We start from the raw sequence: 12,825 nt of genomic DNA on the forward strand, positions 1-12,825 counted from the left end.
AGCAGTGTACAGTTTTTATGAAAGTGGTTGTGTGATGAGTGACTTCAGTTTTGTAAAGCAGCTTCTGTGGCCAAAAGGACTAAGGCCGCCATCCTGTTTGATGAAACTTTAATGGTGTTTAGGGTTCAAATCCTGATGTAGGTTGAAGTTTTGGGGCTATTTTCTTGCAATAGTTAGTGGTTTTTACAGACTGTGACTCTGTATCCCATAATGTTTTAATATTAGTATTTTTAGTACACATTTACGCAATGGGTTGCGTGCTGAAAACAGTTTTAGTAATGCCTAACTATTCTGTGTGAAGCACAAAACTAATAAGTGGATAAGAGTTATGTCAGACTGGCAATCGCTAACACCAGATACATTGAATTACTGGTGATAGCAGTTGTAAAATCACAGCCTGGAGTTGTGCTAAGAGTGGACTGCAGTAGGACGTATAGATTACATAATAGGAAAAGCTGGATGTTAATGCACCTCACGTTTGCGTACAGCTTACCTACTTGCAAACAGGTTAAAGAGTTAAACACGCATGCATGTGCACTTATCACAATAATCCTGGCATTTTTGCTATGCCTAGCTATCATAGCTCTCAGCTGTCCAGATTTATGAAGAAAGTCCATATTTTTACCAAATAATTGTAGTCTGTTCCCCATAAAATGTTGGTTTATACAAAATTATTATATCATTGAGAATGAAGTCAGAAAATAATGACATATATTTCATTTGTGGATGTCATCATCATCATCTTCTTTTGGCTGTTCCATTAGGGGTCGCCACAGCAGATCACCTGTTTCCATTTCTTCCTGTCCTCTGCATCTTGCTCTGTCACACCAACCACCTGCATGTCCTCTCTTACCACATCCAAAAACCTTATCTTAGGCCTTCCTCTTTTCCTGTTACCTGGTAGCGTCATCCTTAGCATCTTTTTCCCAATATACTCAGCATCCCTCCTCAGCACATGTCCAAACCAATGTAATCTTGCCTCTCTGGCTTTGTCTCCAAACCTTCCAATCTGGGCTGACCCTCTAATATTCTTATTCCTAATCCTGTCCAACCTTGTCACACCCAGTGCAAATCTTAACATCTTTAACTCTGCCATATCCAGCTCAAACTCCTGCCTTTTTGTCAATGCCACTGTCTCCAACCCATATAACATAGCTGATCTCACTACCCTCTTGTAGACCTTCCCTTTCACTCTTACAGGTACTCGTTTGTCACAAATCACTCCTGACACTCTTCTCCACCCACTCCATCCTGCCTGTACTCTCTTCTTCACCTCTCTTTCACACTCACCGTTACTCTGAACTATTGACCCCAAGTATTTAAACTCATCCACCTTCGCCACCTCTACTACTTGCATCCTCACCATTCCTCTATCCTCCCTCTCATTCACACACATATATTCTGTCTTAGTCCTGCTGACCTTCATTCCTCTTCTCTCTAGAGCATATGTCCATCTCTCCAGGGTCTCCTCCACCTGTTCCCTACTCTCATGTCATACCCTTCGGAAAATGCATGCTAATGCAAAACCTCTTATTCCATCAACATTATATGTTTGTAAGGGCAATATTTCAACATTAACCCTATTAATTATGGCTTGTGTAGATTCCTTGCTCTAAGAGGTTGAGAGGTATGCTAACAATTCATCACATATAAGGATATATGTTCTTACTGTTCTATATTTCCAAGATGCTTTGTGTGACCCAAGACTACACGTGGAAACATTGCAAACTGAGGGCACAGTATAACTATCTGAACAGAAACTTAATAACCATCCTTGTGTTTCCTCACAACCAACCTCAATAACCATCAGTACAATAATGAGATCTCCTTAATTCTTTTACACATACATCTAACACAAAACAAAGGTATAATATATAATGTTGTGTGTTCCCTCATGGCCATAGCCATGTAGTTGAGCTCACAGGCTGCATTGCCAAAGTCAAACACCCAAATATGCGGAATAAGGCAATTGTGTTGTTACATAGCTTGTCATCTAAACAGTATAGTACAATTAGTGTACTAGCCTCAGATGACAGTAAGGAGTAACATGCCTATGTGTGCCTCCCAAGCTGGTGTTTTCCATATCTCTTGCCAATTTCATCTACTACAAGTTCACATTCTGTCTTGTTAAAATCAGACTTCTGTAGTGGCTCTTGCATTAAAAACTGTGTTCTGTAGTCTGTGCACTTAGGTAGGGGGTTGGTTCTCACTGTAGTAATGTGTGTGTGTATGTGTGTGTGTGTGTGTGTGTCTGTGTGTGTGTGTCTCTATAAAGAAGAGTGGGAGTGTATATCCAACACTGCCTTGTCAGATTGCATGATTTTGTATTTTTTTTATCCTTGCAAAACACATCCATGTCTAGTAGTCCTCCAACCTCTTGCTCCCACAGCACCTGCTGATGTCATCTACTATAAGACCAACTGCATTCCTGTTAAAGTCAGACTTGTGCTGTGGCACATGCATTAAGTACTGCATTCTCTAGTTTGTAAACTTATATAGTCAGGAGTTCTAATCTCACTGCAGTCAACTTGGTGTGTGTATGTGTGTGTGTCTGTCTCCATGAAGAAGAGTGGGAGTGTGTATCCAACACTGCCTTGGAAAACTGCATGGTTTTGCATTGTTTTTGTGCTGACAGAAACATCCATGTCTAGCTGTCCTCCAACCTATTGCCCCCACAGGGCTTGCTGATGTCATTTACTATAAGATCAACCAAATTCCTGTTAAAGTCAAACTTGTATTGTGGTGTGTGTATTAAGTACTGAGATCTCTAGTCTATAAACATAGATAGGTGAGGGCTCTAATCTCACTGCAGTCAACCTGGTGTGTGTGTGTGTGTGTGTGTGTGTGTGTGTGTGTGTGTGTGTGTGTGTGTGTGTGTGTGTGTGTGTGTATGTGTCTCCATGAGGAAGAGTGGGAGTGTGTATCCAGCACTTCCTTGGAAATGGCATAGTTTTGTATTGTTTTTGTGCTTGCAAAATCAATCATTTGTTGCAGTCTTGCAACCTCTTGTCCCCCACAAGGCCAGCTGATATCATTTACTATAAGACTAGCTGCAGACCTGTTAAAGTCAGACTTGTGTTGTGGCGTGTGTGTTAAGTTCTGTGTTTCTCATCTGTAAGCTTAAGATTATTGGAAATATATATTGCTCACAACCAGCCATGGACACACTTTAGCCTGGCAGACAGGTAGATGCCACCTCATGCAATATAAGACAGATGATACTGACACTCCTTTCATGCTATGTACAGACATCCTGACATCTCTTTGCAATGGTGATGGACAGGGTGACACAGGAGATCACACAGGGGTCCCCATGGGCTATGATGTTCATAGATGATATTGTGATCTGTAGTGACAGTAGAGGACATGTTTTGGAGACCCTGGAGAAGTGGAGTTATGCTATACAGAGGAGAGTAATGAATGGCATAAGGACTAAGACAGAATATATATCTGTGAATGAAAGGAAAGATAGAGGAATGGTGAGACTGCAGGAAGTACAGTTGGCAAATGTGTCATATTTTAAATACTTGGGAACAATAGGGTAGATAAAGAAGACAGTGCATGCAGGGTGTAGTGGTTGTAGAAGAGTGTCAGGAGTGCTTTGTGACAGATAGGTACAAATGACAATGAAAGTGAAGGTCTACAGGAGTGTACTGAGAACAGCTATGTTATATGATTTGGTGACAGTGGCACTGACAAACATACAAGAGTCATAGCAGGAGCTGGCAGAGTTCCAGATGTTAGGATTTGCATTGGGTATGCTGAGGATGGACAGGATTAGTAATCAGTATATTAGAGTGTCAGCTCAGGTTGTACAACTTGTAGACAAGGACAGAGAGGTGGGATTACGTTGCTTTGGGCATGTGCTTAGGAGGGCTGGTGGGTATATTTTTAGATGGATGCTAAGGATGGAGCTGGCAAGAAAGAGGAAAACAGGAAGGCCTAAGATAAGGTTCATGGATGTGGTGACCAAGGACTTGCAGGTGGCTGGTGTGACAGAGCAAGATGCAGAAGAAAGGAGGAACTAGAAGCAGATGATGTGCTATGGCAACCTATCATGGTAGTAGCCAAAAGAATAAGAAGATTAAGATGACATCTGTTTTAGAGAAATCCCACCTGTACACTTGTGACAAGTGAGTACAGTAGGAGTAAAGGTTAGTGTTTCTGGACACAGTGTGAGCATTAACAGTGTTTCCTTGTATTACCTGCTCTGTTTTGGTTTATGTGTAGAGGCCTTAACACTTTGCCTTCATACATACAGAAATGACAATTCACTTATTTTCCAGTATGACTGGCTGCTGCTATGTAGCACAGCAGATCCTCAACAGCCCTAACTGCCTGTCATATCTTTGGTACATAACAAGCAGCAATTGAACCACTTACTGATCAAGTACAGAACTATAGATCTACCTTAAGAAGGACCTCCTAATGTACACCCCCATAGGTTACTCCCCTGAAAATGCCATTCAGATTACATTTACCCTCCTTTTATCATTCTTTATGCACATACCAGGTTCAGACCTCCCACCCTCACCTATCCGTTTCCCTCTGTTTCCACTGCAAACCTAGTTGACATGATATTTTTTTACTCAGTGCATCTGGATAATTATAGGAGGACAAACTTACTTGCATGAACATAACTGGATTTTGCAAACTGAAATGCCATGGGAGATATAGTGCACCACCCCACAAGGGTCTGTGATATGTCAGACCTGTTCCTCAACAATATAAACGAACAATGAAATGGTACATGTATAGCGCCTGCACTGTTACTCCAACCATTAAACAGTATGTGTAGAATTTGGAATACCTAATGAACTCCCTAAAGGAGGATTCAGGTTTGAAAACATTATCCAGGGTAACTACACCCACCTAAGAGAGGGTATAATCAACTTCCAAGCTCAGGTTTCTGCAAAGGACATTGACAGCTGTAGTAAGTTACACCCTGATACCCTGTCTACACATCTCTACAAATGTATACACACAGCCATGCCTGATATGCCAAAAGACAGATCTGCTGGGAAATACAGTCCATACTGGTGGATGTCTGTCATTACTACTTTCTACAGCAAGTGAAAGGAGCAGCTGTTTACAAATGCAACATGTACAAAACAGTCCTGGAAGGCCACTCCCCTCAGTGTACCCAAACAAATAAGACACCTTGAAAAAACTTTATATAGTAACTATGCGAATAATTTATGACACATGCCCAGGGATAATGATAAGCCTGTCTTCATTTACATCTGCATACTGATACACATCACTCATATGTATTTGGAACTAATTCTGGATAGTATTTCACGCACTGTCCCACTGTAAATTCAAAAAACTGCTAGCAGACACAGGTATCGGTGAAGTGTCCTCCCTCACAACACCAAGCTTACTACATTTGTGCATCATCACCTCCAAATTGTGGTATCTACAAAGAGCAAGTTATCACTGCTGTCTCCAAGACTAGGAGTGCAGTCTCCATTGGACCAGATGACATTCGGGTCTGTGAGCTATGAGCTACTCCACTAGGCACCATATTCAACCACAGTCTGAGTACTGCTGTTGTCCACACTGAATGGAATACATTGACCATTTCCCACCCACACAATGGGGGATAGGCAAAATACACGTGGAATTATAGACCCATAAATGTATTCAACCTTCATTGTAAGACAATGGAAACGATCTGCATGTATCTCAGACAAAAGTATATATGTGACCTCCAAAGAGTAGATCTGTTCCAGTTAGCTGTTCTCATGGGTAGTTTGTGTCTGAAAAACCTGTGGAAAATTAAGACTGTGAGCAGAGACATAGACAAAGATGTACTTATCCTGTCTTGACTTGGCCAAGCCCTTCAACACAATCCAAAGTTTGGTCTCAGTGAAAAACTAAACAAGACGAATATCACACCTTCTGTTAGCAGGTGGGTTGCAAATGGGATCACGGACCAAAAATATGCAGTCAAAGTGGGAGACTCACCTCAAGCAGCAGACCTGTTACCTGTGTGATAACAGATGTGTCAGTGCTGTCTCCCCTCTTGTTTGCCATAAACTTATCAAAAGTCCAAAAGAAGGACGTGTAGCAAAACATCTTTGTGCCACTAATGACTGATGAAAATCCATGGCTGTTATAACAACTGCACAAACATGCATCACCATACCCTGTGGTAATAAATGTTCCTGCTTATTAAAAATAACCCAGAGTACAGTATTATCATATTCTGTATCAGTATACCTTGGAACACATGTTGACTGAAACCTGTGTGCACTGTAGGGAGGAAGGCATTCTACATCCTGCTTCCAATTAGCAAAGGCATTACATCGAGAATAATTAATTTTATCAATTGCTTATACTCATCCATCATCAACCCTATTGACTATAATCCTCCATTTGATATGTATTGTCCCAGCAAGTTGACAGACCTCAGACATCTCTGAGTAGTAAAACATCAGAGGATCTCCAACATGTCTCTTCTGTGGGAAGAATGAAGTAGCTGTCACTGTACGCAGTTTTATATATATATATATATATATATATATATATATATATATATATATATATATATATATATATATATATATATATATATATATATATATATATATATATATATATATAGCTTTGAGGCAGACAATGTATGCATTACATGGCTGCCTTTGCTCCAGATGGGATGAATATGCTGCACATCCTTAAGTCATATGAGACCACAGCCACCTGTTCCAGGGACCTCAGTGTACAGTATGACATACATGGGACATGCTGGAAAGACACATACATGTCTCAAAGGTTGTCAGTCCTCTGCATTAGGTTTCCAATCCATGTCAAGCAGAGCACACCCAGTAACCTGTTTAAGCACAGGCTGGCTGACTTGAAAAAATGTTATCTGCCATGGATCATTGCTGATTCTATCCTGGACATGGGGGGAGTCCTTTCTGTAAGAAATATTGGCCATGCATTATATCTGCCATTGCATGTTATATTTTGATGTATAGACTATGCTTCTAAACACCATCAGGCCAATACCCTTGTTACAGCCTATGAACCTTGGAACTTCTGGTGATGTGCACGACCAAAACACAATATTATACTGTATTACTACTCTGAAGAGATTTGTCTGCAGTGCTTACATATATTCCATGGCTCAGAATCTGATGGGTTGACTTTGGATGTGCAGACATAAGTTAGCACTAAACAACCCTTTAAGAGAGGGCTAGCTATACAAATGAGATGCATTTCATTGATTGACCATACAAGCCTTACAAAAGTATCAACTAGAAATTAGAGGAATCATTATGCTAGCAACTGTCTAACTGCAATATAACTGACAGGCACAATTATCAGGCCAACAGCACAAATGGATAGATAAAAAATATATTAATGTAGGTAGCTTTAGTATCCTTGAAGCCAAAAGATAGACAACAGGGATGTAGCACAGTCATCACTTGCAAAGTTTTTTTTGGGGGGGATGCAGAAGACCTAGCCTGACACAAAAGGTCAGATAAGGGCAGCAGCCAACACAGAACATGTAAATGTAATATGTGTGTCAGTAGGTGCTCTCAATGTGACATTGGTGTGTGTGTGTGTGTGTGTGTGTGTGTGTGTGTGTGTGTGTGTGTGTGTGTGTGTGTGTGTGTGTGTGTGTGCTTGTGTGTGTATGAACACAGCCAAGCTCATTGCTAGCCCTATGTGTCTGTGTGCTGGACAGCTGTGAGCCATGCATAGTACAGGTGACAGTTCATCGTCTTCATCCCCGACCACGAGAACTGTCTCTGCTAGGGGTTGCACTGGCACCTCCATGCCCAGGGTCAGATGGAGTGTTACTATCTGAGGGTGACTGATGTCTGCTGGATGTGCTCCTTTCATAGGAATGCCCAGGACTATGACCCCATGGCCTGCTACGTCTGGGTGTGGACAGCACACTCTCTGATGAAGCAGCGGATGCACTGCCACTACAGGAGGTTGATTGGGCATGGCCCCATTGGCATTCAGCAGTTGTAGTTACTGACCTATGCCCAATGGGTTCGACTTTCCCCTCCCAGCAGATGTTCCATCACAGACAATGTGCATTCCATGCCAGACACTCTTCGCTCTCTCATGGACACATCCCGTTCATACATTTCATTGAACCAATCCAGTGCATTAAAAACACGGTGAAGGCAGTCACACATGTCAGACTGTGCTGAATCTAGAACCCTGAGCATTCTTTTGGAATGACATTCTGAATGTGCGTGTGCCTCCATTATGTCCCTAAACATACGTTGAGTGACATATGAAGAGACACTTGCACCAGGTAGTGGAGGGACAGCATGCCTCTGACAAGCACCCCTATCAATCCGCCTGTGTGGCACCTTGCCAACAGTTTGGCTACACACAGTGTCAACAGGCACTGAAGCCATGGTAACTTAAACCAAAAGGCACAGGTCAGCAATCCACTCAATAACTTAATGTTAGCACTTTCGTCTGCCAAAGTTGACAAACTTCTTCAGATAAAATGATAAGGAAATTACATCAGTTAAATAGAAAATGCTTTAAAACATCACTTCCTGTTTCCTTAAAAGTTGCTTAAATAACCATTTTAAATCTGTGAAAATAAAAAAACATTAATTAATAATAAAAATAGAAATAGAGAATAAAGATGGCTTCTCATAATATTAAAAGTTATTACATATGTCATCTAAGGACTTTAAATTCCATAAGCATTTGACATTACAATTCTCGTTGAGACCTGAATAAGAAAAGGCATTAAGCCGTAGTTGCCAAACTAATTCCCTTTCTTCTAAAATCAAAGACCATGGACCCCCTCCAGATGTCAAAAGGTAGTTTTTCTAAAACAGTAAAAGAAAAATGATGTTGGACATGGTCTGAGGTGTGTCTGGCTAAAGCATTGTTGGCATTTTAAAGCATTTTCTATTTAACTGATGTAATTTTCTTATCATTTTATCTGAAGAAGTTTGTCGACTTTGGCAGACGAAAGTGCTAACATTAAATTATTGAGTGGATTGCTGACCTGTGCCTTTTGGCTTGTTTAAGTTTGTTTTTTACACATTAACTGAAGCCATGATAGCCACACTTCCCCGATCTATGTCCTCTCCCTCCAAGTGTCAAATATCTGTGGCCTCAGTGGGCTGGGTATGCGTAGGCATACTGGCTGTGTCTGGGAATCCTGAGTGTGGGTGCTAGATGTCAACTTCTGTGTCAGATTCAGCCTCTGCAACCCTCGACTGTGCCACACTTTGGCCACCATCATCATCAGAATCTGATGGACACTGACATTAGGTGGCGCTGGGGACACAAAACTACTTCCATGTTCACCTGTGATAAAAAGAAAAACAGGACAACATTAATACCTACACTACTATGCCGCAATATATGTTAATCAAATTACACTGCTGTCAACATTACGGATATTTAGCCCTGTCAATCACTTACAGTAATAAGTGTGGAGAAAGCCATAAACCGTGGTTGTACAAAGGCTCAAGACCCAGGGACAAATGTGACATAATATACAATTACAAACCTATAGGTGTATACGGCTGATGGAATAACAGGTTTTGCTTCACCATGACATATCTGAAGGGTATGCATTTTGAATATGGCATCTGTGTCATACTATTTAATGTTTGTAATCATTAATGACTTGTCAGTAATCTGCCAGTCAATTACTATGATCTTAAATATGGGCCATAAAGATGACTACAAAATCTTGACATTCAGCAAAAACCTGTGCAGTAGACAGGTATGCAGACAGTACTACAATATATACAGCAGGCATGAGAAGACAGTATAGAAAACATGTGGGAATATACATATATATATATATATATATATATATATATATATATATATATATATATATATATTGTATTTGGGCCTAGTGTTTGTGGAGGCTGTGTGTCTGAGCACATATTCAGGGACATCTTGGTTTAACCAAAGCCATCAGGCATTTCAGTGAGAGAGAATTGTTTGAGGTCATTGGCTGACTGAGGTCACCTGGACTACAGCTTAGACTAAGCACCTCATTGGTTCTTTTGAGATTTCTTTCTTAAAAGCTGTCTGAGGTTTCAACTTTCTGTTACCTAAGAAATTCAGTTGTGAGTGTTCTGCCATTTTACACTGAACTGATCGAAGGAAGGACACTGAGGAAACTCGGAGCTATAATATATAACATTAAGTATCCTGTTTTTTGTTTATTTTGTTCTTTATTTCTTAGTTATTTATAGCACTTTGTGTACTGTGTATTTTTCTAGCTAGTTTCACTGTGTGTGAGGTATTAACTGGAAATTGTCCACTTTTATTAAGCATCTGTTGGGTTGTTTGTTTCTGATAACTTGTTGCAGTTAAACTCTTTTTTCTAGAGGCTACTTTAGCTGTTTAAAACTTTCATTTAAAGGCTCACTGCTGCTTTTCAGCTGTGAAACATTTCTGCAGTTTGTTTCCCACCCTCCCTCTCTGTTGGTATAGTGTTTTTATAGTTGGTGGCTTTGCAGTTGCCCGCCCCTAGTGTAAATTTGATCTGGGACCCTCCTCCCAGTCTAGTGTCATTACCTCATTCTATCCAGTACAGGGAGAACATTTGAGAAGGCCATTCAGCTTAGTTTCTGCAAATCCTTTCTCTCTTTCTACTAAAAAAAAAAAAAAAAAAATGTATCTGCTTTTACTGTATTTGTGTTTCTTCCTATTTTATTTTGCTTTTGTTTCATCTTAAAAGTACTCAGTTGTATTTATTACTGCTTGGTGTAACTCATTCTAAGCCTTTTAGTTTAAGCACTTGGGCTTCAGACCAGTTGCTTTACATTAAGAAGGTTTGTGGTCTGCACTGTAGTGGCAGAACAGGTAGCTTACATCCTTCTAAGTTGGGAACTGCTGATTGAGGGCTCAGTGTCTGTTATTCTAAAAGTGTATTAATTCTGGTTTAAGCACTTGGGCTTCAGGCCAGTTATTTTACATTAAGAGGGTTCGTGGTCTGCACTCTTGTGGGAGGAGATGCTGGACTCTGCCCTTCTGAGCTGGGAATTTCTGGTTAAAGGCTTATAGTGCCTGCATATTTGAACTGCTTCTTACTGAAATTGGTACACCTTGTTTGCTGTAGCATAGACTAGATCCAGGCCTGCTGAATCTAGCTTTGTTTGTATAACTTGAGCACTAATCCAGGCATTCTTTAAAGTATTCAATTGTATTTATTACTGCTTGGTAGTAACTTGATTAAAGTGTAGTTATCATTCTAAGTCTTTTGGATTAAGCACTTGGGCTTCAGACCAGTTGTTTTACATTAGGAAGGTTTGTGGCCTGCACTGTGGTGGCAGGACAGGTAGCTTACATCCTTCTAAGTTGGGAACTGCTGACTGAGGGCTCAGTGTCTGTTATTCTAAAAGTGTATTAGTTCTGGTTTAAGCACTTGGGCTTCAGGCCAGTTATTTTACATTAAGAGGGTTCGTGGTCTGCACTCTTGTGGGAGGAGAGGCTGGACTCTGCCCTTCTGAGCTGGGAATTTCTGGTTAAAGGCTTATAGTACCTGCATATTTGAACTGTTTCTTACTGTAATTGGTACACCTTGTTTGCTGTAGCGTAGACTAGATCCAGGCCTGCTGAATCTAGCTTTGTTTGTATGCTTGCTGTTTGTTTGCTTGCTATTTCCCTGAAATGCTAATTCCACCTAAAACGCGGCTTTTCAGCACTTCTGTGGATCCCTAGTGATATCTACATTGCTTACTGTACTTATTTCCTTGTTTCACTTGAAAGAAATTTACTGTTTGTCATTTTTGCATTTAAGTTACCTGTAGCACATTGCATTTAAGTTACCTAGCACTTGCTCACTAGGTCAGCACTAAAAAATTAAAAGCACTACACCCTCACAAACTCCCCTTGAGTACCTTGTTCCCCATTGGCCCTTTTTTCAATTATAAAGGAATTCCCAATACTATTCTAGCATGTCCAAAGGTCAGTTGTCAATCTCCTCTCCGGTCCAGCTGGTGAATCTGGGAATTTTGAGGCAATGTTACAACTGCCTCATGTACACAGACAACCCTCTCCTCCTCCCAACAAATTCTAACACGTGTGAGAGATGCAACCATATAGCCAAACTGGAGGCTAAGCTCTCTCAACTCAGTACTGGCGTAACCAGTCAGGAGGAGAAGGAAACCACACTCACTACAATTCCAGTCTCACATAGACCAACCACAACAACAAACCAAACACATAAACACACAAAAACATACTCGGTGGCTCTAAATAAAAATCTGCCTAAGCAGCAGAGACCTCCAAAGCAGACACTCAAGCAACCGCTACCCCAAAACAAAACACGTGCAACACATAGCTCACAAAGCCAGTGTGCCGAACAGTCACAGCCCTTAAGGCTAAACAACACACCTGATACACTTGTAATAGGTGACTCTGTTGTCAGGCACACTGACGTCCCACTCACCAGACTGAACAAGGAGAAGGTCACGGTGAGCTGCCTGTCGGGCGCTAGGATCCACCACATAACACAAGCACTCAGGTCACTCCAAGGCAAGTACAAATATGACTCAGTCATTGTCCATGTTGGTGTGAATGACCTGAGACGTACCTCCCTGGACTACATGAAAAGAGACATAGACGAGCTCTCTGAGCATGTAGCCCAGGCCGGTATGACCCTGACCTTGAGTAGCATCTTACCCTCACCAAGAATGATGCCACAATATGAAGACAAGATGATCAATTTCAACAATTGGCTTAAGTATTGGTGTCATTCAAAGGGGATCCAATGCCTGTCAGCCTGGGATGACATACTCGACAAGCCACGATGCTTCGCTAGGGACGACTTGCACCTGTCACCCCTGGGCTTTCAGATATTGG

The sequence above is a fragment of the Protopterus annectens genome, chromosome 4.part0, assembly GCF_019279795.1.
Source record: "Protopterus annectens isolate FY-2018-M chromosome 4.part0, PAN1.0, whole genome shotgun sequence".
Taxonomy (NCBI): Eukaryota; Metazoa; Chordata; order Ceratodontiformes; family Protopteridae; genus Protopterus; species Protopterus annectens.